The sequence below is a fragment of the Adiantum capillus-veneris genome, chromosome 2, assembly GCF_014529385.1.
Source record: "Adiantum capillus-veneris isolate H3 chromosome 2, ASM1452938v2, whole genome shotgun sequence".
Taxonomy (NCBI): domain Eukaryota; kingdom Viridiplantae; phylum Streptophyta; class Polypodiopsida; order Polypodiales; family Pteridaceae; genus Adiantum; species Adiantum capillus-veneris.
The window spans coordinates 66147863-66173175 of NC_140932.1; the positions used below are offsets into that span (position 1 = coordinate 66147863).

The 25313-nt window shown below is 39.5% G+C and overlaps 1 pseudogene; it reads left to right on the forward strand.

Annotated features, from left to right (window-relative positions):
• The first annotated feature begins 415 nt into the window (after positions 1 to 415).
• LOC147462903 (uncharacterized) overlaps positions 416 to 25313 on the forward strand; it is a 43464-nt pseudogene continuing 18566 nt past the window's right edge.

The following is a 25313-nucleotide window of genomic DNA, read 5'->3' on the forward strand; positions in this document are numbered from 1 at the left end:
TCTTGTCATGGGAGCGGAGTGGCACGACAGCACAATAACTAACAAATTTTTCACTATTTCTCACTCTCTCTACTCTCGTAGTGTCTCTCCTCTCTATTGCTCACTAACAGGCCCCCGCCTACACGCGCGCGAACTCCCTCTCTCTCTTCCTTGTCTTTCATTCACACAACACACACACACACACACACACACACACTCACACTATCTTGTTGACCCACTATCATGTTGTCCCGCATTCGTGCTGCCAACCCCTACTCCGTGCCTATCGTTTCTCTCTTTGCCTCGTGGCTGTGCAGCGCACTCTCTCACTCGCTCCCTTTCTTGGCCCCCGCAAGACAAACCTACCAATGAGTGCCCTGTCGCACGCTATCCCGCCCGCTGACTGCGCACCAGAGTCTCCCTCTCTCTCCGTGCTATGCGTCGTCAAGGCAGTCTGCCCAGTGCCCTCCTTGTAGGGCGCACAAGGTCAGCGTCAGCTGTCAGCGCATCCTCTCATTCAGAGCTCGTCTCAGCGGCCCTGCACAGGTAAGCAAGGTAAGAATTAACATACACTTTTAAAAATAAAAAATAAAAATTATAAAATGAAATAAAACCAATTAAAAAGTTCATAAAACTCTAATAAAAAACCAAAATCACAAAAAAACATTAAAAAACATAAAAAAATAATTAAAAAATCATTAAAATTATAAAAAGGGTTTTGAAAAATCACACAAAAATATAAAAATAGAAGGCTCACAAAAATCCAATTAAAAAAGTCAAAAGAGAAATTTAAAAAATAAAAAACATGAAAATTTTATAAATGCTCACAAAATTAATTAAAAATTAAATAAGTGACTGGAAAAATCACAATAAATTGTAAAACTTGTAAAAAATCAAAAAATTTCCAAAAAAAACCATAAAAATATTTAAAATTCTAGAAAATTCAAAATTTCATTAAAAATCAGGAAAACGAAAAAGAAAGTCGCAAAAAGATGTAGAAAAGACAAAAGCAAAGCCGAAAAGTGTATCGCACATCGAGCAAACACCGCAAACCAAGCACACCGCGCAAAGTGAAGCAAAAAAACAACCAAAAAAGCAAGAAATCGACCAACTCAAAGCCGTTTGAGAGGCAGATAAAATTCAAAAATTGGCAAGTGCAAGCAATTGCATTACAAATTAGCTTCGAGTTGGACGAACATGGGTACAACTCACATGTCATTGCAGATTAGGCTAGTACGAGCAACAGAAAGTCTGCTAATCTATACCAAAATCTGCTAGGAGAGAGCTTTTACAGAACCAATCAACATGGAATCAAATCAAGCCAAGAATTCAAGTACAGTAGAGCAAGCTGGTAGCAGTGGCAACATATGCACAACTGCAATAGAGTAGATTTTACAGCTATATCGCTACAATGGGGATAAATTTTTGTACACACATTCAGAAGGCCATAGATACTTGATGAGCAGTAAAAGCAGCATAGGAGCCAAGATCCCAGTGATCAGAGTAAAGCCAGATTTAGAAAACTCCCAGATGTTCACAGACTTCAGTGGAGCCAGGTATTGCAAGCTTAAAGATGATGAAGTGTAGATAGAAGTTCAGAAAGTCAACCCAAGTGTTTATCTAGAAATCTGCACAAGTCCGCAAAGCATCCATTTAGTGCATATGCAATCAGGATCATTGTACATGGACTATAGTGGTCAGATCTATAGTCGAGAGCCAAAATTCCAAGATTCAACAGATCGACCAATAGAAGCAAGTCTATTTAGAGAACCAAGCCAAAGACGGTACAAAGGTCAAGATGGAGCAATCTACAGCTTGATGCTGAGTGTTCTAAAAGAAGATGCCGACAACTTGGCCAGGATAGAAGATGAAACTTCTCTGCTAAAGCTTGACATGACAGAGCAAATTGAAATACCTCCAGTCATGGAATATTGCTCAAATTGTGGACGAAAAGGTTGACATTTTTATGAAGATTGTCCAAGAAATCATGACAAGCACAACAGGGACACATCAACTACCAAGCAAGGTACAGAGAAAATTGGAAATGTGAATCTCGATGTAAGTGCATTTAACTCATCACTTTTAATGAAATCAGAAGATTCTGCATTACCATTAGAAGCACCAGTAAAAACACTGCCAGTTCAAAATCACCATAAAGATGCACAGGCACCTAAAAAGATTAAAATTGATTCTTTGAACAACAAATTCCTGCATGAATTTGGTCAAGGTGTCCATATATCATCGAAAGTTGAGAAGACTGTTAGGTTTGAAAATGATTTTTCATCCACTACCACAAGTGTGCAATCATTCACGAGTCTAAGGGACACATCGAATAGAATGTTGTTAACATTGTATGGTATACATAATTCATATGCACACTATGTAGACCAAAAAGGTAAAATGTACAAAAAAGATCAACCTATGTTTGAACGGCCCGCATACCAGCTCATAGAAGTGCATCCAATGATAGATCAAAAAGGATGGTTCATTTTAGAGGAAAGAATTTATTATAGCCCATCCTCTCTAGAGCTGAAGGATATTACCAGAGTGAACCCAGAAATTTGTTCAAAGCCAAACTCTCCTCCATCGGAAATCAAACTTCGATGTTGTGACCAAACAAACATATACTTTGACCAAAACAGTCGTAGATATAGATGAGAGTCTAGCATCTATGATGCATTGGGTCCTGAAATCACAAAAGCTCATATCATAGGAGACCCATGGGATAGACAATATTAGGGAAAAGATAATGCTATCTACAGCTTGACTTGGGGAATAATTTGTCATGTTTCACAGAGATACATAGGAAATTATGCATAAGGTTTACAGATGCCAAACATCAACAATGCTACCCAAAGTGTGCCTTCTTAGTCCCAAAAGGTGAGAATAAAACAAAGCCAAAAAAATTTGAACTCTTATAATTAAGTAGGCTATAGTGATCACCCTAGGAAGGGGGGAGTTGTAAATCCATCAAGCTCAACTTATGTACCAGGAAATGCTACACCAACTAGAAGCCCTAGAGGCTTTAACCAACAGACCCCTTCAAGGCAAAAACCATTGAAAGATCATATGGTTGTTGGAAGTTTCCAATTGACCTAGGTTCCATCAGAATCAGCAGACAAATGCCTCTATGAAGATCATCAGGGACAAAAGTTTCAGCGATCTCCACAAGTCAAAGTCAAAAACCAACAAATCCAATAGTGTTCAAATAGTTACATGTGATCAAGATTAACATGGTAATGAATATTATCAAGATGAAAACCTTTTACAAATCCCTATGGATGGTAAGACTGAAGTCAAAGACTATCTGAAGATGATGCAAAGCCTCAAGCTGCCAGAACAGGTGACAGAAATGATAAAGTCAATGAGAGAAAAAGTCCAGAAAGCTACACAAAGGTCACCACCAAAATCTCCTCCGACGAGACAGATTGTGCTAGAAAGTACAATGGATCTATTAAGATCAAGAGTTACTCAGTTACAAGTGGATAATGCTCATCAATTGAAAGCAAAAAGTGCAATATTACAACCAATGGAGTCAACATCAATTGAAGCAGGTGATCAAAGTAAAGAAAATGTAAATAAATTTCAACCAAAGGACACTGCCACAGCAAAAGCAATCAATTCAGACACAAATCGTGAGATGATCAAGTGCAACATTATTGGTGAACACGAAGAAAAGCTGTCAAGTGAAGTAAAGCTAGATTTTCATCTAGACAAGAACCTCATGTCTTTTCGCACTTGGCAAACATGTGGCCAACCACAGCTGGAAGATGCTCCTGAGTTTGTGAGCATATCTGGAGACAAACGAGAAAAATACTGGGGAATCATCTCCACCACCATTGAAGTAATTATACAGAACATTATAGCCCAATTTCACGTGATCACAACAAAGGATATGCCAGACGACATCATAATGGAAATGCCAATGGCTCAGAAGATGTCAGAGATACAGAATGCAAACAAGTTGCAGTCTTCAGAGACAACCAAGAATGAAGACCAAGACTGGTCACCTACGGATGACAACTCAAATTCCTCAAATGGAAGATCTTATTGAAGATGATTCATCTCCATTCAACACAACTTCAGAAGAGCTTAAAGAAAATCATGCAATATCCAGTGCACATCAAACAGAGCAAAGAGAAACCACGAAAGCTATTGAGCAAAGAATGCCATCAAAACCCGAAGTTACGAATATCAAAATTGCAAAAAGTCAGGAAGCAATAGGAATTCCAAAGATCAATCACACATTGCCAGTTGAATCAGCTGCTGAATGAAAGCAGATTGGAAAACACAGTCTCAAGTTACCCTCCATAGAGACACAGTCAAATCAAGATGAGACCATGGAAAACGCAGGACAGAGATCTTCAATAGAATGAGCAATGAGAATAGCTATAGTTATCAGCAGTACAAAAGGAGCAAGTGTCAGATGCAATGCTCTACTAGATAAAGAAGCAAATTTCAATATGGTTGCAAACAACATTCAGAGAATTCTAGAGATTACTCCATGCAAACATGATAGCAAAACAATGTTAGGTTTGCATACAGGTCAAAAAGAAATGGTTGCTACACTTAGCATCCAAAATCATGAAGAGCAGGCAAAGTTTCACGTGAAGCCTTCAAAGGAAATGCTTGAAGATATCATCCTTGGACATCAGTGGTTAGATCAACACAAGGCCTACAAAGAAGATACAATGCTAATACTCTCTTCTCCAAGAGGTAGCCACCAACATTTACAGGTACTGTTAATGTTAGATTCAGAGTTGCAGAAATCACAAGAATCAAAGACAAATCTTGCAGACAAAGGTAGAGCTAAAGTGGAACTTCCACCGACTAGCAAAGAAGTTGTGACAGCATATGCCTCTACATCAAAGAACCCTCATGGATTAGCTTCTTCAAGCAAGAAAGGCTTTCAAAACTTAAATCCAATTGCTGACCCGATCGAGACCTCCAAGGAGACACCCAAAAAAGAAAAGGTATATTATCCAAAGTACTCAAGAAATCAAAAGAAAGTCACGCTAGTGTTTGTTTCAAGTAGTTTAGTCAAAGTCAATGATCCGGTTTGGATTAAGGACAGGAATCCAGCACAGAAAGACAAAGACATGGGATGGATAGCATCACAAGGGAGCTTAAAAGAACAGGAGTACTATCGAGGTAACCTATAGATATGGGTACCAAAACCGCAGGTTAGAGCAACAGAACAACATTGAAAGATACTAAAGTCTACCACAACTCACAAGAGGATACAGAACTAAGATGGATCTCAAAGAATCTTCCTCTTGGACAAGGATTCTACATAGGTTATACAAAGATTTGGCTACTAGTCAACCATAAGCCAACTGCAACTACACTAGACCTGCATGAAGATCTCAAGAACTCAATAAAGACCTAGAGCGAAGCAAAGTCAACAATGGAGATACAAAGGTCATCAAGAGATTTGGATTCCTAGGTCCTCCAATGCTCCTAGTCAAAAGCCAAATGCCAACAGTGAACAGAGGCCTACAATAACATCAAAGAGTCCTATCAACAAACCCAATTGGAGAATCAAACAAATAATGGAGTCTTTACAGTCAAAGAAGGACAACCCAACCAACGTGAATGTAGATTCAAAGAAGATAAAACAGGTATGGCAAAAGAAATCTTCAATGCCAATTGGTCCTTCACTAATCCTCTTTTTGAGGATTCAAGCTTACTTTTACATGAAAAAATGTTTGTAGTGGTAAGCACAAGAATGTAAAAAGTCAAGTCGCTAGGGTGCCAAAAACACTCTTTGGCATAGTCAAAGTCGGGCTGCTGAGCCATAAGATGAGCAAAGCATTGGACCCAAATATTCAAGTCATATTAAACTTTGTGCTAAGAGTCGTAGTTATTAGGCTTACGCTCAAGCTGGAAGAGTTGAGCATATCTAAAGTCATGTCGCTCATGCTGGATGAGATGAGCATAAAAGTCAAAGTCTATGAGCTTACAATTGGTGGAGTGTCGTAGAGTCCAACACTCACGCACAGTGCACAGCAAGATGAGAGCATGTATCCTCATCAACAAAAACCATTCTTAAAGGGGTGCCAGCTTGCAAAGACATGTCATATGCTTCTATAGCTACACCATCTTTCTGAATAACCCCTCAAAATCTTTCTTGTACAACATATTGTTTTCCATGCATTTCTGTGTATGCATAAATAGGATGTCTCATTAATGGAAATATTCATTAGACACTCTTTTTTACTTCCACCCATGCACCTTGAGTGGACTACAACAGGAAAACAAATGCTCCATCATGCTACCCTCTCATATTTGCTGCCTTTTTAATTCCATATCTATCAACAAATAATCCCTTGAGTATTTTATTAATATTTCCATGCTAATAAGTACTCCAATAATACGCTAATCCCAAAGTCACTTTTTTCTTACTAGGTTTTTTTCCTTTGGTCATCTAGGTATTAAACCCTAATTGAGAACCTCATCATTCTACTTCTCTTGTACATACTTTTCATAAATAAACATCAGCCTCATCATTATTCTATTGCAACAGACAAATGCAACATCATTGCTCACATATTCGGACCAATGAAGATGCTACAACATATTGAATTTCATCAACAAATTCAATGAAAAATAAGACAATCAGCCCATCAACAACCAATCAAAAACCTTCCACAGCCTCCATGGACACTTTTCAATAGTGCCCGAGGATGGGCACTAAAATCGGAAAGGGGGAAAGTTAACCGAGTCCACGTCAGTTAACAAAAGCTGCTAAAGACCAAAGACGTACAAATGCACATCAAAGATCAAGAGGAAGAAGTAGTGAAGATTGGAGTTACACATTTTCTTTGGTGAGAGCTCTGGAGGTGTGTGGCTATGGATTCCTTGAGCTTCTCCTTGCTCATGAGCCTTGATTAACACTAATCAATGATTCATTCTCTTTCACTATGCTCTCTCATGCTTCTATGATTTCCTATGATGCTTAGATTAACTAGATCTTAACTAATTAGTGGTTAATACCTCTCTAATCTTATGCGATCGCTCTCTTTTGCTTGTGTATGCATGTAGGTTTTATTGGAGTGTGGTGCTCAGTAGATCTATGTGTGTGTGCTTGTGATTAGTGTGATGCATGCATGATAGGATTAGTGTTGTGTGCGTCTTGCAATCGTTAGTGTTTGTGATTGGGTTGATTGGAGGTGAAGGGAAGTGGATGTGGATATTGCCCATCATTGTGGCTTAGCTCCTCAATAGGCCAAGAATCTCACCTCATAGAGTCACCATTCGTGTTTCCATGATTAGCTCACTAAATAGTGTGCGTGTTTCCATGTCCTAGCCGGGTAGCTCATCCCTTCGGATTGATAATTTTGTTGGTCATTGGAGCTACTTCAACGATGGGAATCCCCAAAAACCGTGTTCCAATCACGCAAATGGCTAGATCCATGAAGGATTCCACTGTGGAAAACATTAGTGTATCATCACTTTTGTTTTCAAGGACAAAAACTCTTTTCCAAGGGGGGAGTAATGTCAGTCCAAGGGCAACCCTGGAGATCAATGACGAGGCCAAGGGCCGTTTGCTAATAGAGACGGGATCCTAGGGACAAGGCCTATGAAGGGAGGTTGGGCGGAGGATTGAGGCTAGGGAGTCACAAGGGTCTTTCAAGACATGTGATTGTGATTGTGGATACTTTCTCCATATGAATTGGATGGTAAGTTGGACAAGATGATGATGATGGCAAGCAACATGTGAAGAGATTTAGTGGAGCCAAGATCCAAAGGGCTCGTCAATGCGATTATCCACTAGTAAAAAGAGAATTATGGTGAGATTGATTACTTAACCCTTCTTGGAATGATCACAAGATACTCAATTATCTACATATCTATGTTGAGATGGATTTCCTACATAAATTCCTTGAATCAAAATTTTAAGCATATTGGGGGTGAAGATTATCCAATTTCATATATGATTCCTAGAGCAACATATGAAAATGAATAAGAAATGGTTGTCGAGGGTGATGATGTAGGAAGGAGGTTTTATAGTAGCTTTCATGCCAAGAGTGATCATGTTTGCCTATCAAATGCACTTGAGCCATTTACGAAGGACGTCTATCAAGGTGATTGTTTGATCATTGGACGATATCTGAGCACTTACACAAGGAAAGAAGGGTGGAATGATTAGGAGTTCAAAACAATACGTAGAAAAGCCTATGGGATACTTTTTGAAAGATAAGTACTCGTGGAAGCATCCGAAAAAAAGAATGGGGTGCCGTTGAGAATTGTGAATCACAAGGTCACTCAAAAAGAGCTTATCAAAAAGTTTCATGAGAGCCTTTATGCTGGACACAGAGGTGTATGTGCCACCTTTACTAAAATAGATGAGAGGTACTTGTGGAACGATATGTATAAAGATATGTATCTTGCTTTATGAAGTCTTCAAACATATTCAAATGTACGGCATCATGATGGATTGCAACCTACTTACCCATTAGCCATGCAGTTTAAGTGGGTAATAGATCTAGTTACAATCTAAGTTGCATTTATACGCCCATATATTAAAAATTGTACGTATATTACGTAGTTATACGCTGTATATCCGTATTATACGAATTTATCTGAATAAAATATACTTTGATCGAAATATATTTTGATTGAATAACAGTTCGATCGAAATATTGTTGGACTTATAAAAAAAGGTGCCACGGCAATTTGAACAAACTGCCGCGGTAGCGATTGTTAGAGAGAGGTATAGACAATTGCTAGAGAGAGGGAGGGTAGTAGAGAGAGAGCAGTATAGAGCGAGCAGAGCAGCTCGCGCCAAGATAGACACATCATGTAAATTTTTTTTGTACTGTTTTTTATTTATTTATTTTTGTAATTTTTTTGCTAACATTGTTGTTGTGGAGCTTTGCTCGCACCTCAATGTTAGTTTATGTTTTGTTTTTTACTAGCGTTGTTGTTGTGGAGCTTTGCTCACACCTCATCATTAGTCTGCAGGTTTAGACACCCATCCTTCACTGTGTTGATCATCGTGACACACTGCAAGGGGGGTTAGACTTTAGACGCTTTGTCCTTGACTGTTGCTGAACTCCGTGTTGCACAGTAGGGAATAACTTAGGTTGTTCAATTAGACGTTTTGTCCCTGATTGTTGCTGACCACCGAGTCGCACTGCAGGGAGGAGTTAGCTAACTTACATCTTTTCTTCCTAGTTGTTGCTAACCATTGCGTCGCACTATTGGAAGATCAAATTTAAAAAATAGATTCGTTTGTCTCTGGTTGTTGCTAACCACCGTGTCGCACTGCAGGGAGGGATTTAGGGTTGTTAAATCCATCATCTTTGGTTGTTGTTGACCATCACATTTCACTACAAGGATATTGGATTTAATAGAGTCCTCGCCTCTGGTTGTTGCTGACCACCATGTCGCACTGCAGGGAGGGGTTTAGGGTTATCAAGTCCATCGTCTTTGGTCGCTGCTGACCATCGCATCTCACTACAAGGAGATTTGATTTAATAGATTCATTGTCTCTGGTTGTCGCTAACAACCATGCCTCACTATAGGGAGGGGGTTTAGGATTTTTAAATCCATCGTCCTTGGTTGCTTCTGACCATCATGTCGCACTCCAAGGAGATTGAATTTAATAGATTCCTCGTCTTTGGTTGTTGATGACCACCGTGTCACACTGTAGGGAGAGGGTTAGACTTTTTAAATCCATCGTTCTTGGTTGTTGCTGACCATCGTGTTGCACTGCAAGGAGATTGGATTTAATGGATTCTTCATCTTTGGTTGCTGGTAACCACTATGTCACACTGTAGGGAAGAGATATATATTCTACATCCTATAATCCCGAATGCTTTGACAATTGCGTCGCACTTTAGGTTGATTGGATTCAATAGATTCCTTGTCTCTAGTTGTTGCTGAGTCCTGACCACCATGTCGCACTGTAGAGAGAGGTTTGGTAGTATTAATTCTTCGTCCTTGTGGACTTTCACATTGCACTGCAAGGCGATTGTTATTATATGTTTTTTTGTCTCTGACTATTGCTAAGCACTACATCACACTGCAGGAAAAAAGGATATATGCTTTAAAGTCTTTCATTACTGTTGTTATTATGGTGCATGAAATGTTTCGATCTCTCATTACTGGAGGTTATTATTGTCCATGAAATGTTTTTGTTTAAAATTATTTACAATCATATATGTCAAATTTTTATATATTCTAGATTTACCTTACTTATGTTTGCTTCATGTATTTTCAGGCTTCAGTCGTGGTAGAGACAAAGTTAACGCGACAGCATCGCAAAATCATTAGTGATGCTCTAATTTTGTCTCTCTATGGAGCTTCACACGATCATTTGTGACGAGAATTTGATCCACTGCAGGCAAATTTTGATGATTTTGTGATTGAACTTGTAGAACAGTGTTGGCTGAGCTGTGCAGTGCATTCCTAGTTTCGTTTGACCCAGCTATGCGCACTAATGGAGTGATGCATAGCACAGTAAAGTAATTATTGGGTCAGGTCACTAGAAGTTTTGAAAGTATGGTTCATCCAAAAATCAAACCAAACTTGGAACCAAAGAGCGAATACAGCTTGTAGCACAGCTACCTTCGAAATTAAAGAGCAAAGATAAGATTTAAGGCTCTTCAAAACGTCCTAGGACAGAAGAGAATGTACCTCCTACATGAGGTGCTCAACCCTTAGCTGTACACCTGGACGATACGATCTGTCCTCCTGTCCTACACTTACTTGAGGAGCATTCCATCTTTCACTTGCAAGCACCCGAATTAGGTGAGAGACGTTTTGCAAATGTGAAACGAGCATCAGTAGCTCATCCTCTCTTCAAAGATCCTGTCTATGCGGAAAAGTCTACAAAGACCAAACAAGAAGCAAGCCAGCATTACAGACCGTGCTAGAGGAGGCAACTGCTACAACTGTTCAGCATTGTGGCATGATATTGCCTCGTGCTCTTGTTCGGTATAGTAAAAGACCTATGCTGATCTTCAAGCTTTGGAATGGAGGTCATCTTGAGTAGTGGATTCAGGCATGTCATCATGATGGAAGTAAGCCTGGAATCAGAGAGTTCCAACACACGTCTAGAGATGTACAAAAGTTCACAAACAAAATTTTCCAATCTGTAAACGCTCTTCTGTAGACGATTAAATTCGTGCATAGTCACCAATTCATTCACAATGATCTACATATATACTAGAAATATTATACTACATTTTGGCAAGCGAGGAGTGTATTCTAGCATTGTGGACTGGGGGCAAAGCACACTATCAAGCACGTCTGCGACATTTTCCAAGCTGCCAAATCTCACCCCTCAATGTAGAGCTCAATTTGAACGAGATTATCCATGGACTGCCCCTCAAAATATCATCACCAATCCTCCTCCATTCACCAAGGCATTTGATGTATATAGTCTCTCATATATTCTTAGACGCTTGATTGCGTGTATTCCAGAGCCCGTTGAGGTTATCAAGTGTGAATTTTTGCGAAATCTAAATAAACATCCTCCTAGTGGAAAATCCCCCAAACCCTTATGTAGACCTAAGATATGGGATTTAAGCCTTTGTTTGAATGGAGGCCATAATGTTGGCTATCATATTCTAATCGAATCTAGCTTGAGGCATGTTGATGATTAAACCATTAATCAACTTTTTTGACATTAATGGTGTGCAATGTGTGATGATATTTTTAGTGTGGTGATAATTAAAGTGTTTCATTACTGGTGTTCAATTACGTCTTTAAAGTTCTTCAAGTTGAGGTTTTAAAGCATTTCAAGTTGGATCACTCAATTCTCTAAAACATCTCCCTTATCCAATTGTTAAGACCTATTTCACTAAAGTTTATTATTTTGCATTTTAGTTATGGAAGATATTGCTCCCGACTAGAATGCAGAGCAGCCAAATGATCCTTTGCTTAATCATGCATTGGCTCAACAAATTTACAAAGAAAAAGAGATTTGGGTGGCTCAAGGAGATCTCAACGCTTTGGCTGCAACCCAACAAGACAAATCAGAACTTCAAGGGGAGCCAGTTAATTACAGGCAATGCAGACAACTATGCCCAAATCACTTTGTATGCAATACATTATTTCGAGTCAGTGGAAATGTTAAACCTTCCGCTCCCTTGAAGGTTTCAGATTTGCAAGACACTATCCTTGCAAGATTTATCCAAGTGTACAGATCGCCACCAAACAATAATCAAGTGGAAATTTACTTTGTACAACAATGCTATTGCTACTATGTATTGCGGCTCAAAGTTTATTGGAACGATCATCCCACTACAGGAATGCCCAGCCGAGAAGATTCATGCACAGGAAGCTAATCAAGAAGACCCTCCTCGCAAGAGAGGATATACATACTTGCCCGAAGAAACCGCGGTCATTCAGCAGCTTTCCACCCAAGGTGTGGATTTGGCAAGTCAAGGAGAGACCCCATCCATGCTGTACGCGCAGTTCTAAAAAGAAAGTTGGCATGGTACAAGGCAAAGTATGGACCTGTTAACGAAGAAGACATGGGCAATGTGGGTGCAAGCGATTCATTTGGCCAATTATAATTTCGTGTATCTGACCTTTTAGGAGATGCAACCCATGACTTAAATTAAATCTCCCTCACAATACTAAGCTCTTTTTGTATCTTAAATCGCAAGATTTGTAATGGAAACCTCTTGTTGGTATGTAAATCTTTATTTATTGCAACAAATGAACATGTCAGCTTTTGTTACAATTCTATAAGTTTTGTTATCTCTCCCTCTCTTCTTGACAATGATATGGAGAAGATAGAGGGAAAGGGAGACAAAGAAAGAGGAAGAGAGTGAGTGAGTGAGTGAGTGAGAGAGAGAGAGAGAGAGAGAGAGAGAGAGAGAGAGAAATTTTGAAGCTAAACTCTACATAGCTTCCGCATTGCAAAATTGATAGAGAATACAATACAAAATTTATAGCTCATCCGTCCCCTCAATCACAGGCACCATGTAATCAATTTCTTCAACATCTAAACATTCTGAATCAATATCTTTCGGGAACCATTCCAATTCATCATCGGAGTTAAGCTCATTTGCAATTGGTTCGTGTGTTTGAAAGCGCCCGAAGCTTTCTTCTGTGGCACGTGTGGCTAACCTCAATGGCTTGTGCATAAGTCGCATGTTACAAAATACATAAACCAAATCCGCAGCTCGTATAGGACTGAAACGATTTCATTTTTTAGTATGCACAAAATCAAATGAAGACCAATTTCTTTCACAGCGACCACTTGAAGCGTAAATAGACAATACTCTCACAGCCACATGTTGAACTTCCACTTTTTCTCCACCGTAGTCTTTCCACCAAATTGGTATGCTCATCGTCTTGATAGCATCTATATGCCAAGGATATCAAAACATTCCTTCTCTGATAGTGTGTGTATGCCACATGTCCATCCACATTGCCTAGTAGTGGAGCACACACTTTCTTGAAATCATTGATCACTTCATTGTTTGAAGATTGCCGGTGCATCTGGAACTTAGGATCTAAAAAAAAACCTGCTCCATGCAAAGGAGTATGCAGCTGCTCCCATCATCTTCTAACAAACGACATCATCATGGATTTCTCTTTTCCTTCATAAGATGTATAGTCTTTTAACTTGCGAGTGGCTTCATGCATGTACCAGTAAACTCGTCCAAAGATAGAGACTTCTTTGTCCACTAATCGTATGAGATGAGTGAAGGTTTGTGTGATAGTAACAATTTTGTCTACATTTCTCCAAAAAACAGGAGAGTTTACAAGCTGATAGCATTTGGCTGCAGTAGGTTTACACTTGGAATATTTATCAACCCAAATGTCCCATCTTCTATCTGCCACTATTTCAACAAGGGCCGCTTTAACCTGCTGTAATGTTGATAGAACATAATATGCTGTTGCAAAACGGGTCACACCAAAAATTTGTAAATTTTTGGTGGGGGACTTTGTTCTGAACAAAGCATAAGAAAATGAATGCTCTCTTATAAACTTCACCAAGTGGTTTGCATCTAGAAGAGTTTGTTTAATAGAAGGAACTTTCCCAAAGTCCTTTAAGAGAAGATTCAAAGTGTGAGCAGCACATGGAACCCATGTTATCTCTAGATACTTTTCTTCAATTGCTTTTCCAGCTGCTTTGTAGTTAGATGCATTATCTGTGACAATGGCTGTCACATTTTTAGGTCCTCCTGCCCTTCTGATCGAACGCTCATACAGACCAGCAATATATCCACTAGTTCTCTCTTTCAATGATGTATCAATCACCTCAAGAAAGATGGAACCTCTTGGACAAATCAATATCACATTAATCAATGGTTTCTTCTGACAATTTGTCCAACCATGTAGAGCAATTGTGAAATCCATACTGTGGCACATAATCAAGAGTTGTGCGCTTTAAAATATTTTTTTATGTCGTTTTCACTTTATCTAAGTATTATGTACACATATTATTATAATCAGGTACCACAAACCCTTCTTCCTCGTGCTCATTAAAGCATCTTTGAAGAAGGATTTTAAATGACATTAAAAGGAATTCCACATGCAACAAATGGCTTGTCCACTTAAGATGGAGTTCAAGTAGCCATTGTTCACCAAATGTCGAGGCAAAGTAGGACCATTTGATGCAAGTTCTCCTCCATCCTATGATTCACTTCGGCTTATGTTAGCAGAGCTTCCGGTAGGATTAGAGCTACAATCCTTAGCAAAGGATGAATGACGTTGTTGGGCGCATTTCTGACACCCCTTTTTTGTAAATTTGTACATACAAACATGACGCCCGATGTCAAAAGGGTGTGTAGGATTTTTTTGTGGGATTTTTAGCTTGCTTTAGTAAGCACATGTACATGCACTGCAAGTCGCTAGTCTAGCGACAGCTGTCGGGCTACTGTAAGTGCCCATGAGTGAGTTTTTTGAAGTGAGACTTGTATATAATCAAAACTCATGTACAAACTTAAAAAAGTTCAGCCAAACATCAGAAATTTGTAGGTTTTAGCTCGTTGTGCCTCCTTGGTGCTTTTTGATGCAGTTTTTTGTCCCAACTCGCCTTCTCTATGTGTAGTCGTGCTAGGACAACTTTCTGTTCGCGTCAATTTTTCTCATGGCGGCAGATGGAATCAATTTTGTTCATCTTTCGATTTCTTGCCAGTCATTTTCCAATATTTTTTCCAAGCTTTAAAGTGCCCCAATTGGAGAGTTGTGCTCTTCAGGTTGTGACTAGTTCTCTACAGGGTTACGACTATGGCAGCCTGGTGGAAAACAGCATGTGGGTAGATTGGGAGGGCTTGCTTCTATGAATTGTGAAGCTGAGATTGAAGCTGTGGGTTTTTGGTGTTCATTTGGGAAAGGGAAAGCTCTTGTCTCATATGCATTGGTCGGCGTGTGTTGTAAATCCGTGCTTTGACAGGGTTTTGCTCCTATGCTCTATGGTCCATTGGGTGGGCGTGTGCTTGTAAATTCCCAAGGGAGCATAGGCCTTTTGGTTGGGGGTTATGAATATTTTTTTTGGTATAAATTTTGGTTCTGAGGATAAAGTTTGAACGCTCTTGGGCTATCAAGCTATAGAGGTATCCCATGTTTTCCTTTTGCCCAACAGTGTTTTGGTGCCCGCCACCGAGGAATAGCTTCAAGTTACCTTCAGTTTACAGGTTTTAGAAGACATGGCGTTTAATTTTTCAAAGTTTAGTGGGAAATCAAATGAAAGTTCCAAAGGTTTCATTGAGAGAATGGAGTTTGCTTGCCTTCTTGCTGACAAGCAAGACCTAGTGTTGGTGCTGCGAATCTTCTATTTCTATTTGAAGGGAGATGCTAGGGAATGGTTGGAAGGCTAAAAAAAGGAGCTACAATCATCCCAACCTCCTCAAGTTATGACTTATGAAATGGTAAGGCATGATTTTCGTACACACTTTCAACAGGTGGAAGACCCACAAAAGGTATGGCAGTCTATTCAAGGCTTGGTACAGGGTGAAGGCCTGACCATAGAAGACTTTGTGAAGGCATTCAATGCATTATGGGAAAAGTGGTGTACATCTTTGGGGGCTGAAATTCCTCCAGCCATGTTGAAGAAGGACAGGTTTCTTGCAAGTTTGAAGAGTAACCTATGCTTGAAGGTAGAGCTCAAGTAGCCAAGGACCTTTGAGGAGGCAGTTAAAACTTCAAAGAATAAAGAGTGGAAAACAGAGAGTCTCGGAATCAATGTCGAGCCAAAGATTGAAGTGAAAGCGGTAGAGCAACCAAGGGTCCTCATTAGGGAGCCAGGTTATGATCAACAAGCTTCTCATGATGTGAATTCTTTTCGCAAGGAGATGCAAGAGGTTGTAGGTCTTATGAAGAATCTTAGTGTGCATATGATGGGAGGTGGAAGAGGTGAAAGCTATGGATATGGACGTAGTTATGGAAGCAATGAGGGTCTTACATGTGGTAAAGGAAAAGGCATGTCTAGAAGAGGGGATATGTTTCAATGTTACAATTGTGGTGAATGGGGTCATAAAAGCCCTCAATGTGACAAGCCAAAGAGAATGGGTGGTGACATGTTTCCTCTTCCTCCACAAATTCCTTCTCGAGCTCAAGATTATGGTATTGAGATTAAAGGGGAAGTAGGGCCAAGCGGTTTGACAACTGAAGAGAACGGAAAAACAAAAGTGGTAAGCATAATCCATTTGGAGAAGATGGAGGATGATTCGGGAACTATTGTCATGCCTGTAGGAAGACTCAACAATGGCTGCAGTTATAGTGGAACCAACATTTAGAGTGGAACCACTCTCTTTCTTCTTAGCCTCTTTGGCCTTCAACTTAGGACACGACTTGATCAAGTGATCATTGGCTTTACAATAATGGCAACGCATCTTCTTTTTGCCCTTATCACCACAATTTCCAGACAAATTGCTGCCAGCAAAATCATTAGGAACATAATTTTTGCCACTCGCAGCAGAACCATAAGAAGTGGCTGCATTGCTATTACCACCCTTTCTTTGAAAAGCAATAAAAGATTGTTCAACTGCACGCTGTCTAGTCCTGTTTTTTCTAGAAAGTGACTCTTGCAACAGCAATGTGCATAATGCATCAAACTTGACAACTTCTAGATTTCCTTGGTTCATCAGTCTCCGAGTACTAGCAAAATTCTGGTAAGAATCTGGTAAGGCATCAAGAACAGTCTGCACAAGGGAACTGTCTGAAATGACTTCACCTGTAGAAATAAGTTGCTCATTGATATCCTTGACACTAGCAAGGAAAGTGTCCATATCATCTTCCTCATGCATAATCTTTGACTCCAGCTCTTTATGCAGCAAAGCAATTTTAGCCTCATTGCGGCTTGCATAACGACCTGCTAGAATATCCCAAGCCTGTTTTGAAGATTTTGTTGAACGGATGTGAGGAACAATGGTCCGCTTCACAGACAACGCAATCAATGCATGAGCCTGCGTATCCTTAACATCCCAACGAGCTTGTTCTACCGTAGGCAAAACAACTCTAACAGCTGCAATCCTTGCAGCAAGACCTGCAAGATCCTCAACATCGCCTACATCCTCAGAACCAGGACGTACATCAATGCCCTGCACAATGTTCCAGACACCCTTTGACACAAGAACATGTTGCATCATATAAGCCCACATAGGGTAGTTGTCCCCATCCAACCTGTCCTCAACAACAAACATCTTGAACACATCTGTGTTGTTGTTGTCAGCCATGGTAAATGTTGCACCTGATGTGAAAACTGCCCGAAAACACAGATGTGTTCAAGATGTTTGCTGCTGAGGACAAGTTGGATGGGGACAACTACCCTATGTGGGCTTATATGACACAAGAACATGTTGCATCATATAAGCCCACATAGGGCAGTTGTCCCCATCCAACCTGTCCTCGGCAGCAAACATCTTGAACATATTTGTGTTGTTGTCAGCCATGGTAAATGTTGCACCTGATGTGAAAACTGCCCGAAAATAGGAGAAACGGAGCAGGAACAACATGTGCTATACAGCACAAACCGTAGAAGACTATAAGGCACCTGTTATGCAGAAATCGGCACTGACAGAAATTCTGCACAAAATGACGAAATAGTTTGTGCAGTATTGCCTGTAGTGGAAACGGAGGCCAAAATGAGCCCAAATCAAAATTTTGAGCAGACCTAGCTCTATGAGCTATCCCAAAATATTTGTCGACCTGTGAGCACTTGCCAAAGCTCACTAAAATCGGAGAAAGTGAGAAGGCATGTGCTGCAGCAACTGGCGACTAAGCACGGGAGGAGGTGACCTGCTCTGATACCAATTGTTGAAATTAGGGTTGCAGAGAAACGCACACAGCTTGGAGAAGACAAAGGAAGCTCAAGGCACACAATAGAGAGTGTGTTACTTAGTGTGCAATGGAAAGATAGATAGACCTAGAGTGGTGGGCGTATATACAATGCACAGGGGGGAAAAACCTCCTAAAGAGGGAAAAAATGCCCCGACGGTCCTAGTGTGTTCACACACGTCACTACCACATGTATATGGTAACACAGTCATGAGAAGGGTGAGTACCTACTTATGATACAACAATTTCCCCATTTATTCATCACTTATTATGAGGAAATTAGAGGCTTTAAGGGAGAGGAAATTCACATTCCAATCAAGGAAGGAGCTCAGCCCGTACGCCAAAAGCTAAGAAGAATGGGACAGGTACAACTTAATGCTTTAAAGGAAGAGGTAGACAAGCTTCTTGAAGCACGTTTCATATGTACTGTGAGTATTGTAGAATGGGTGAGTCTTGTTGTTGTCACACCCAAGAAGGATGGAAAGTGGAGGACATGTGTTGATTTTAAGCCTCTAAACACAGCCATGAAGAGGGATCCATACCTCCGATCATGTGGATCGTCACTCTGCTTTCTTGTATGATTTCACAAAATCTTGCCACAGCCAGATCCCCCTCAAACACCCGGCAGTTCCTTACTTGGCAAATATGGTGAGAGAAGTAGTACCTAAATATTTGTATGCAGACAAGCAGAGCAGGACTTCCCAATATGTTACTACCAAAGAACAAATCAGTCTTGAAGGACTTAATTGCCATGTCCTTTAAATCCACTTGCATATTTTCCCAGCCATGCCACTGATTGCCTGGCATCCCATGAAAAGGTGGGCTAGGTCTTCACTAGATATTCTGCACCCCGAGCACCGATCAGACCCGATTCCTCTTTCTTGTATCTTTACGCCCATCGGCAAAGCACCCCACATCACTTTCCACAGAAATCATTGGTGTAAGTCTTGTAAAGAGTGTCAAAGCATGGCAAATAGGGTTCTCAAATCAGAAATTAGAGGCACCATTGTGTCTTATGATGTTTTTGAGAAGTGGGGTATTGATGCAATAGGTCATCTACCTATGACAGCTAGAGGCAAACGTTACATACTTACTGCTATTGACTATCTATCCAGGTGAGCCGAAGCCAAAGATTTTAAGCACATCACGAGTAAAGATGTTTCCTTATTTATATATGAAGATATTTTCTGCAAATTTGGCATGCCACTGGAGTTACTTTTTGACAAGGGTCCAGGTTTCAGGGGAGAGCTAGTGGATTATCTATGTGAGAATCTTCATGTGCATCGCAGGTTGACTACTCCATATTATCCCCAATGCAATGGCATGAATGAAAGGTTTAATGGAGAGTTTATAAGAATGCTTACAAAGATGACAAGAAACAATGTTAAGACTTGGGATTTAGAGTTACCTTGTGCTCTATGGGCTTATAGGACTGCCATCAAATCAGGTACTAGTTTCTCTCCCTTCCATCTAGTTTTTGGCAAAGAGGCTTTACTTCTTATTGAGGTGGAGATACCAGCTTTGAAGATGATTCATTCAAGGAAAGACTTTTATATTTTCAATGTGTACAGATGGATATGTTGTTGGCTTTTGAGCATTATGAGCAGGTCTTGAAGAAGAATCAAGCAAAGGCAAATGAGAAGGTAAAGGACAAGGACATCAAGAAGGGTGACATGGTGCTTCGTTACAACAGTAAGCTTGATATCACTTTTCAAAAGAAATTTCAAATCAAGTGACAAGGTCCTTTCTTGGTCTTAAACAGGTTTTCAAATGGCACATATCAGCTTGCTGACTTGGATGGTACCCCACATAAAGCACGTGTGAATGGCTACAAGTTGAAGAAGTATATTGCAAGGTTGATGACTGTGATTGAGGATGAGCCTTCTTTTGAAGAATTTTCTGATCATGTGGCTAAGGATGAAGATGAAGTGAAGACTCCCTCAAGTGGTTTACGTTATCTTTTTTGTGCTGCTGATCATGAATGATCTAGCAGGCTGGGTTGTGGCAAACTATGTTGGGTGCATTTCTGACACCCTGTTTTTATAAATTTGTACATACAGACATGAAGCCCAATGTAAAAAGGGTGTGTGGGATTTCTTTTCGTGGGTTTTTTAGTTTGCTTTAGCAAGAACATGTACATGCACTGCAAATCGCTAGTCTAGTGAAAGCTATCAGGCTATTATAAGTGCCCGTGAGTGAGTTTTTTGAAGTGAGACTTGTATATAATCAAAACTCATGTGCAAACTTAAAAAAGTTCAGAAAAACATCATAAATTTGCAGGTTTTAGCTCGTTGTGTCTCCTTGGTGCTTTTTGATGCAGTTTTTTGCCCCGACTAGCCTTCTCTATGTGTAGTCGTGCTGGGACAGCTTTCTATTCACATCAATTTTTCTCATGGCGGCGTATGGAATAAATTTTGGTCATATTCAGATTTCTCACGAGTCATTTTCCAATATTTTTCCCAAGATTTAAAGTGCCCCAATTTGGAGTTGTGCTCTTCAGGTTATGATTAGTTCTCTGCAGGGTTACGACTATGGTAGCCTGGTGGTAAACTGCATGCGGGCAGATTGGGAGGGCTTGTTTCTATGAATTGTGAAGTTGAGGTTCAAGTTGTGGGTTTGTGGTGTTCAGTTGGGAAAGGGGAAGCTCTTGTCTTCATATGCATTGGTCAGCGTGTGCTGTAAATCCGTGCTTTGACAGGGTTTTCCTCCTATTCTCTATGGTCCGTTGGGTGGGTGTGTGCTTGTAAATTCCCAAGGGAGCATAGGCCTTTTGGTTGGGCGTTATGAAGATTTGTTTTGGTATAGTTTCCGGTTCTGAGGATGAAGTTTGAACGCTCTTGGGCTATCAAGCTATAGAGGTATCCCAGTTTTCCTTTTGTCCAACAACGTCCTCCTTGACCTGAAGCAAGGGTAGAGGGAGAGTTTTGATCATTCTTGAGTGCCATCTTGATATTCCTAGCCATAGATGGAGCCATCATGTTGGGAGCTCCCTTTTTGTCGCCTTCAAGAAGTGCTCTCTTTGCCTTGAGCGCCCACTCAGGAAATTTTTCTTCAATACCTCTTGGGGAATTTTTGCAAGCTTTAATGTTTCCAATAATTTTGAACACATGTTCTTTTATCCTGTGTGCATTTTCGCTAAATTTATGGCCGCAGGTCTTACCCTTCAACTTTGATGTAGTCTTAAAACTGTCCAATTCGTCTACGTAGTTCCACTCATACCCTTTCACCATCTTCTTAAGATCTACAAACTCAAACAGAACTAATTACTAAATACACATCTAAAATCAAACTCTCATACCATTTATATTACTTCATTTATCAATGTTTTTAACCTCTTTAATTAATAAATACCAAAAATAGATTTTTTTTCAAGTGTGAGCTCTCACTTTACACCTGAATCATGATAAATAAATCACTTAATCTATCTCAATAACTTCCAAGTGTGAGTAAACTCTACACATAGCAAGTTATTTTAAAAGAACCTATCTAAATTACCTCCAAGTGTGAGTGTAACTCTACACATAGAAAGCAATCAAAATTCAATACTTCTATAAATCTCTTCTAGGTGTGAGAATACCTCTACACAAAGAGAGAGATTACTATATTGAATCTACCTAGATTGTCTGTAGTGTAAGTACTACTCTACACATGACAGACAATCATTAGATAAATTTAACCTAAGTTACTTCCAGGTGTGAGCATAGTTCAACACACAACAAGTAACTCCTCACTGTAACTATCTAGCTTGTTACTTCTAAGTGTGAACATAGTTCAATACGAAGTAAATAACAGCTAACTTTACTTTCATCGAATCATTTCCAAGTGTGAGTTTCCTCTACACAATGCAAGTAATCATTAACTATCTTACTTAATTTATCTCTTAGTGTAAGATATACTTCACACAGAGTAGATAAAGAAAATCAACTCCAAAACACAAAAAAAACATTTTGTTTAAAGCTCTAAATTTTTATTAAAAAAATCAGTAGCATTAAAAACTGATTTCTTTATATTTTTCTTGTTGTTGAGGCTCACCTATAGATGAGAAGAGGAGAAGAGAGTTCAATGGAATGAGCAACACAAGCCGTTTTCACGGTATATAAAGAAACTTATTTCGATTATAATATTATTTGGATCGAATAATATTTCAATCAAACTAATATATAGATCAAAATATTATTCGATCAAAATGCTAATAAATTATACAATACGGTGGTTTTGTTGATGTGGCACAGTGTAATATGGCCGAATAAAAATAGGTGTTGTATAATACATCTGTTTAAAGTGTACTATACATACACCGTATAACTTACAATGCAACTTAGGTTACAATGTCATTGGGATATTGGCAAATGAGATACATAGTGCTTGCATGGGAAGACTTAGCTAGACAGGTTGAAGGTCATGCTTTAAGAGAAAACTGCATGGAAGGAATATGTAAGTTCTTCTTGGAAAATGTGACTAGAGATTATAGATGTGTTGCAAATTTGGCAACAAAGAGGGGTGAGTTGGATGTCGACAAATCCAGGGAACTTTTTACTAGGTTGGGCATTAAACTTGCTATCACTACTGTATACAATCCTGAAGGAAGCAAAAAATTAGAGTGTGGGCATCCTCTTATCATCAAAGCTTTGTCTAAGGCTTGCAAAGGTAAATTGGGAGATTGGCCTAGGCTATTGTCTTATGCTTTATGGGCTGATCATACAACCATATAGTTGATTTATTGAGGATACATGCCCTTTGAGTTGGTTTATGGTCAGAAACCTATAATGCAAAATGAGGATGTAATTCCCTCATGGAATGTATCACCTCAGAAGATGGTATTAATAGGGAAGAACTTCATCCTTTTCACATATAGCAATTACAAAGAAGGCATCAAGATATTGAGGTTGCAATAGCACAATTAAAAGAGGCAAGATTGAAGAATAAGGAAAAATTTGATAAGAGCCATAGGCTCAGACCTGAAGCTATTGATGCACGTGATTGAGTGTTGGTGTATGACAAAAATCCTTGTCAACATTCAACAATAAAAAAAGTTTCGAAAAGATGGTTTGGTACTTATGTTGTTAAGCATATACATGGAAATGCAACTTACACCTTGCATGAGTTGGATGGGACAGAAATGAAGATTCCCATTGCAGGAAAAGGGATCAAGGTGCTCAAGAGAAGAGGTGACAAAGGACCCTTTGATTCACTAAAGAGTCAAAGTGAAGGCTCGGCTGAAAATGTTATGGATTAGGATGAAGAAAGAGAAGATGATGTGTAATATTTTGTTGAAAGAGATGATGAAATAGACATGTAGATTGACTTAAATGAAGACTAAACCTACAAAAAGATATGTGTGGCACATGCAGAAGGATGTGCAGGTTTAGAGAGGGTGGATGCCGTGCTAAGGCACACCTCTATTATTAAATATAGATTTTCACTTGAATTTTCATGCATTTTTCTTTACTGTACGTAATGCTATAATGTACATAATGTCATATGTGCAAGAACGGTTTCCATGGTTTCATTCGTGTACATACCTTGCCAGGAAGGCAAGGCCCTAGACATGGCATTGTTGCAAGTTTTATAACACATAAGCATGCTAAAAAAAATTTAATGGAGATGGGCACACTTGTTTTGCCTAGAACACTTATGTGGGTGATCTCTACCAAAAATAGGAGGTTTTTAATGTAGCCACAAAAAAATTAGGGATTTTTTCTAGCTCGTTTGAGAATTTTATTGGTAAAAAGGGGCATTTTTGGGCTAAAAATGGCAAAAAAACACCATAAAATGGTAAACAATAACCCAAAATTGACAAAAACATGGGTCAAAATCCCATATCAACAATGGTGTCCATGACTAGATGGTGTGAGAGAAGCTTTCAAAAATGGGAGATCAGCTCTTTAAGCCTCTCAAAGAAGGGGTACGCAGGTTCCTTTTATGTTGTGCTAGTGCAGTCTTGCACTGTTTCTACCTTGTATTCAAGTGTGTGGGGATCCGATCAGAGTTCTCTCTTCTCAAAAAGTTGTATGGTCTTGTTTATGGAGGTGCTAAAGCCTTCATGAAATCACTTGGACAAAGAATGGAAGGAGAAATAAAGAGTTTCTGATAGGGCAAACAGGCTGTGTACGTGTGCAATTGGGAGTGAGGCTACACCAAATCATTATTTTTGATAGGGAGAACAAACATTGTACCCCTGCAATTTGGAGTGATTCTACACCAAATCATCACACAAACAAGGGTTTTGAGTTGATCTTGGCTCCTTCTATAGTGAAGCTTTCATGGCTAGAGTTTTGCTCATTTTAAGTGTGTCTTTTGGTTCAGATCGTTTGCAATTCGCTTGACTTTACTTCGAGCTCTCATAATGAGAGCCCCGATGCTTTCCTAGCTGCAATGCATACTTTTTAACAGCACACGATGGTTCAGTGTTTCCATCAGCAAGGAGCCCCCTATCTTTGCAAAGACAAACTCAATGTCTGAATTTTTGAGTGTTTCTCATGTGTCAAGGCATACTCACACACTCATCGCAACAATTGGATACCTGGGGAACAGGGGGAAACATGTCTACTCCACACATGGAAGTGCCTCTTTAGAGTTAGTTTTTAAAATTTTGAAATACCAACTTGCAAAAATTTCAAAAAAATATCAGCATTAATTTTTTTTTTTCAAAACTCACAAAATGTGAGTGTAATGAATTATAACTAGAAATTTACAGATAAAGCTCAACAAACCATGGTCCATGACGAACAATGTATTACACTAATATGATATCAAGTATCATACAGAGGCAGCCCAATCAATTACTTGCACTCTCACACGCTCTTTCTGATGATAGCAATTACGGGAGCATTCTCAAACACTAGACAATCTCTAGCCTTTCATATTTTCTTAAAGCAACAATATCTAACAATTTGAGTGTAGATCAATAGAACTTGGATTTTCCCTGCCCTCCCTCCAAGGAATAGATCGCTCTTAAAGAACCCTATTCCCCAAATCCTTTGAACCCTTTTGCATATTTTTCGAGTAGGACACTCCTTGAACACGTGAGGGAGGTCTTCGCATGGCATTTTGCATCCCAAACATCTATCAAAGCCATTCCCTCT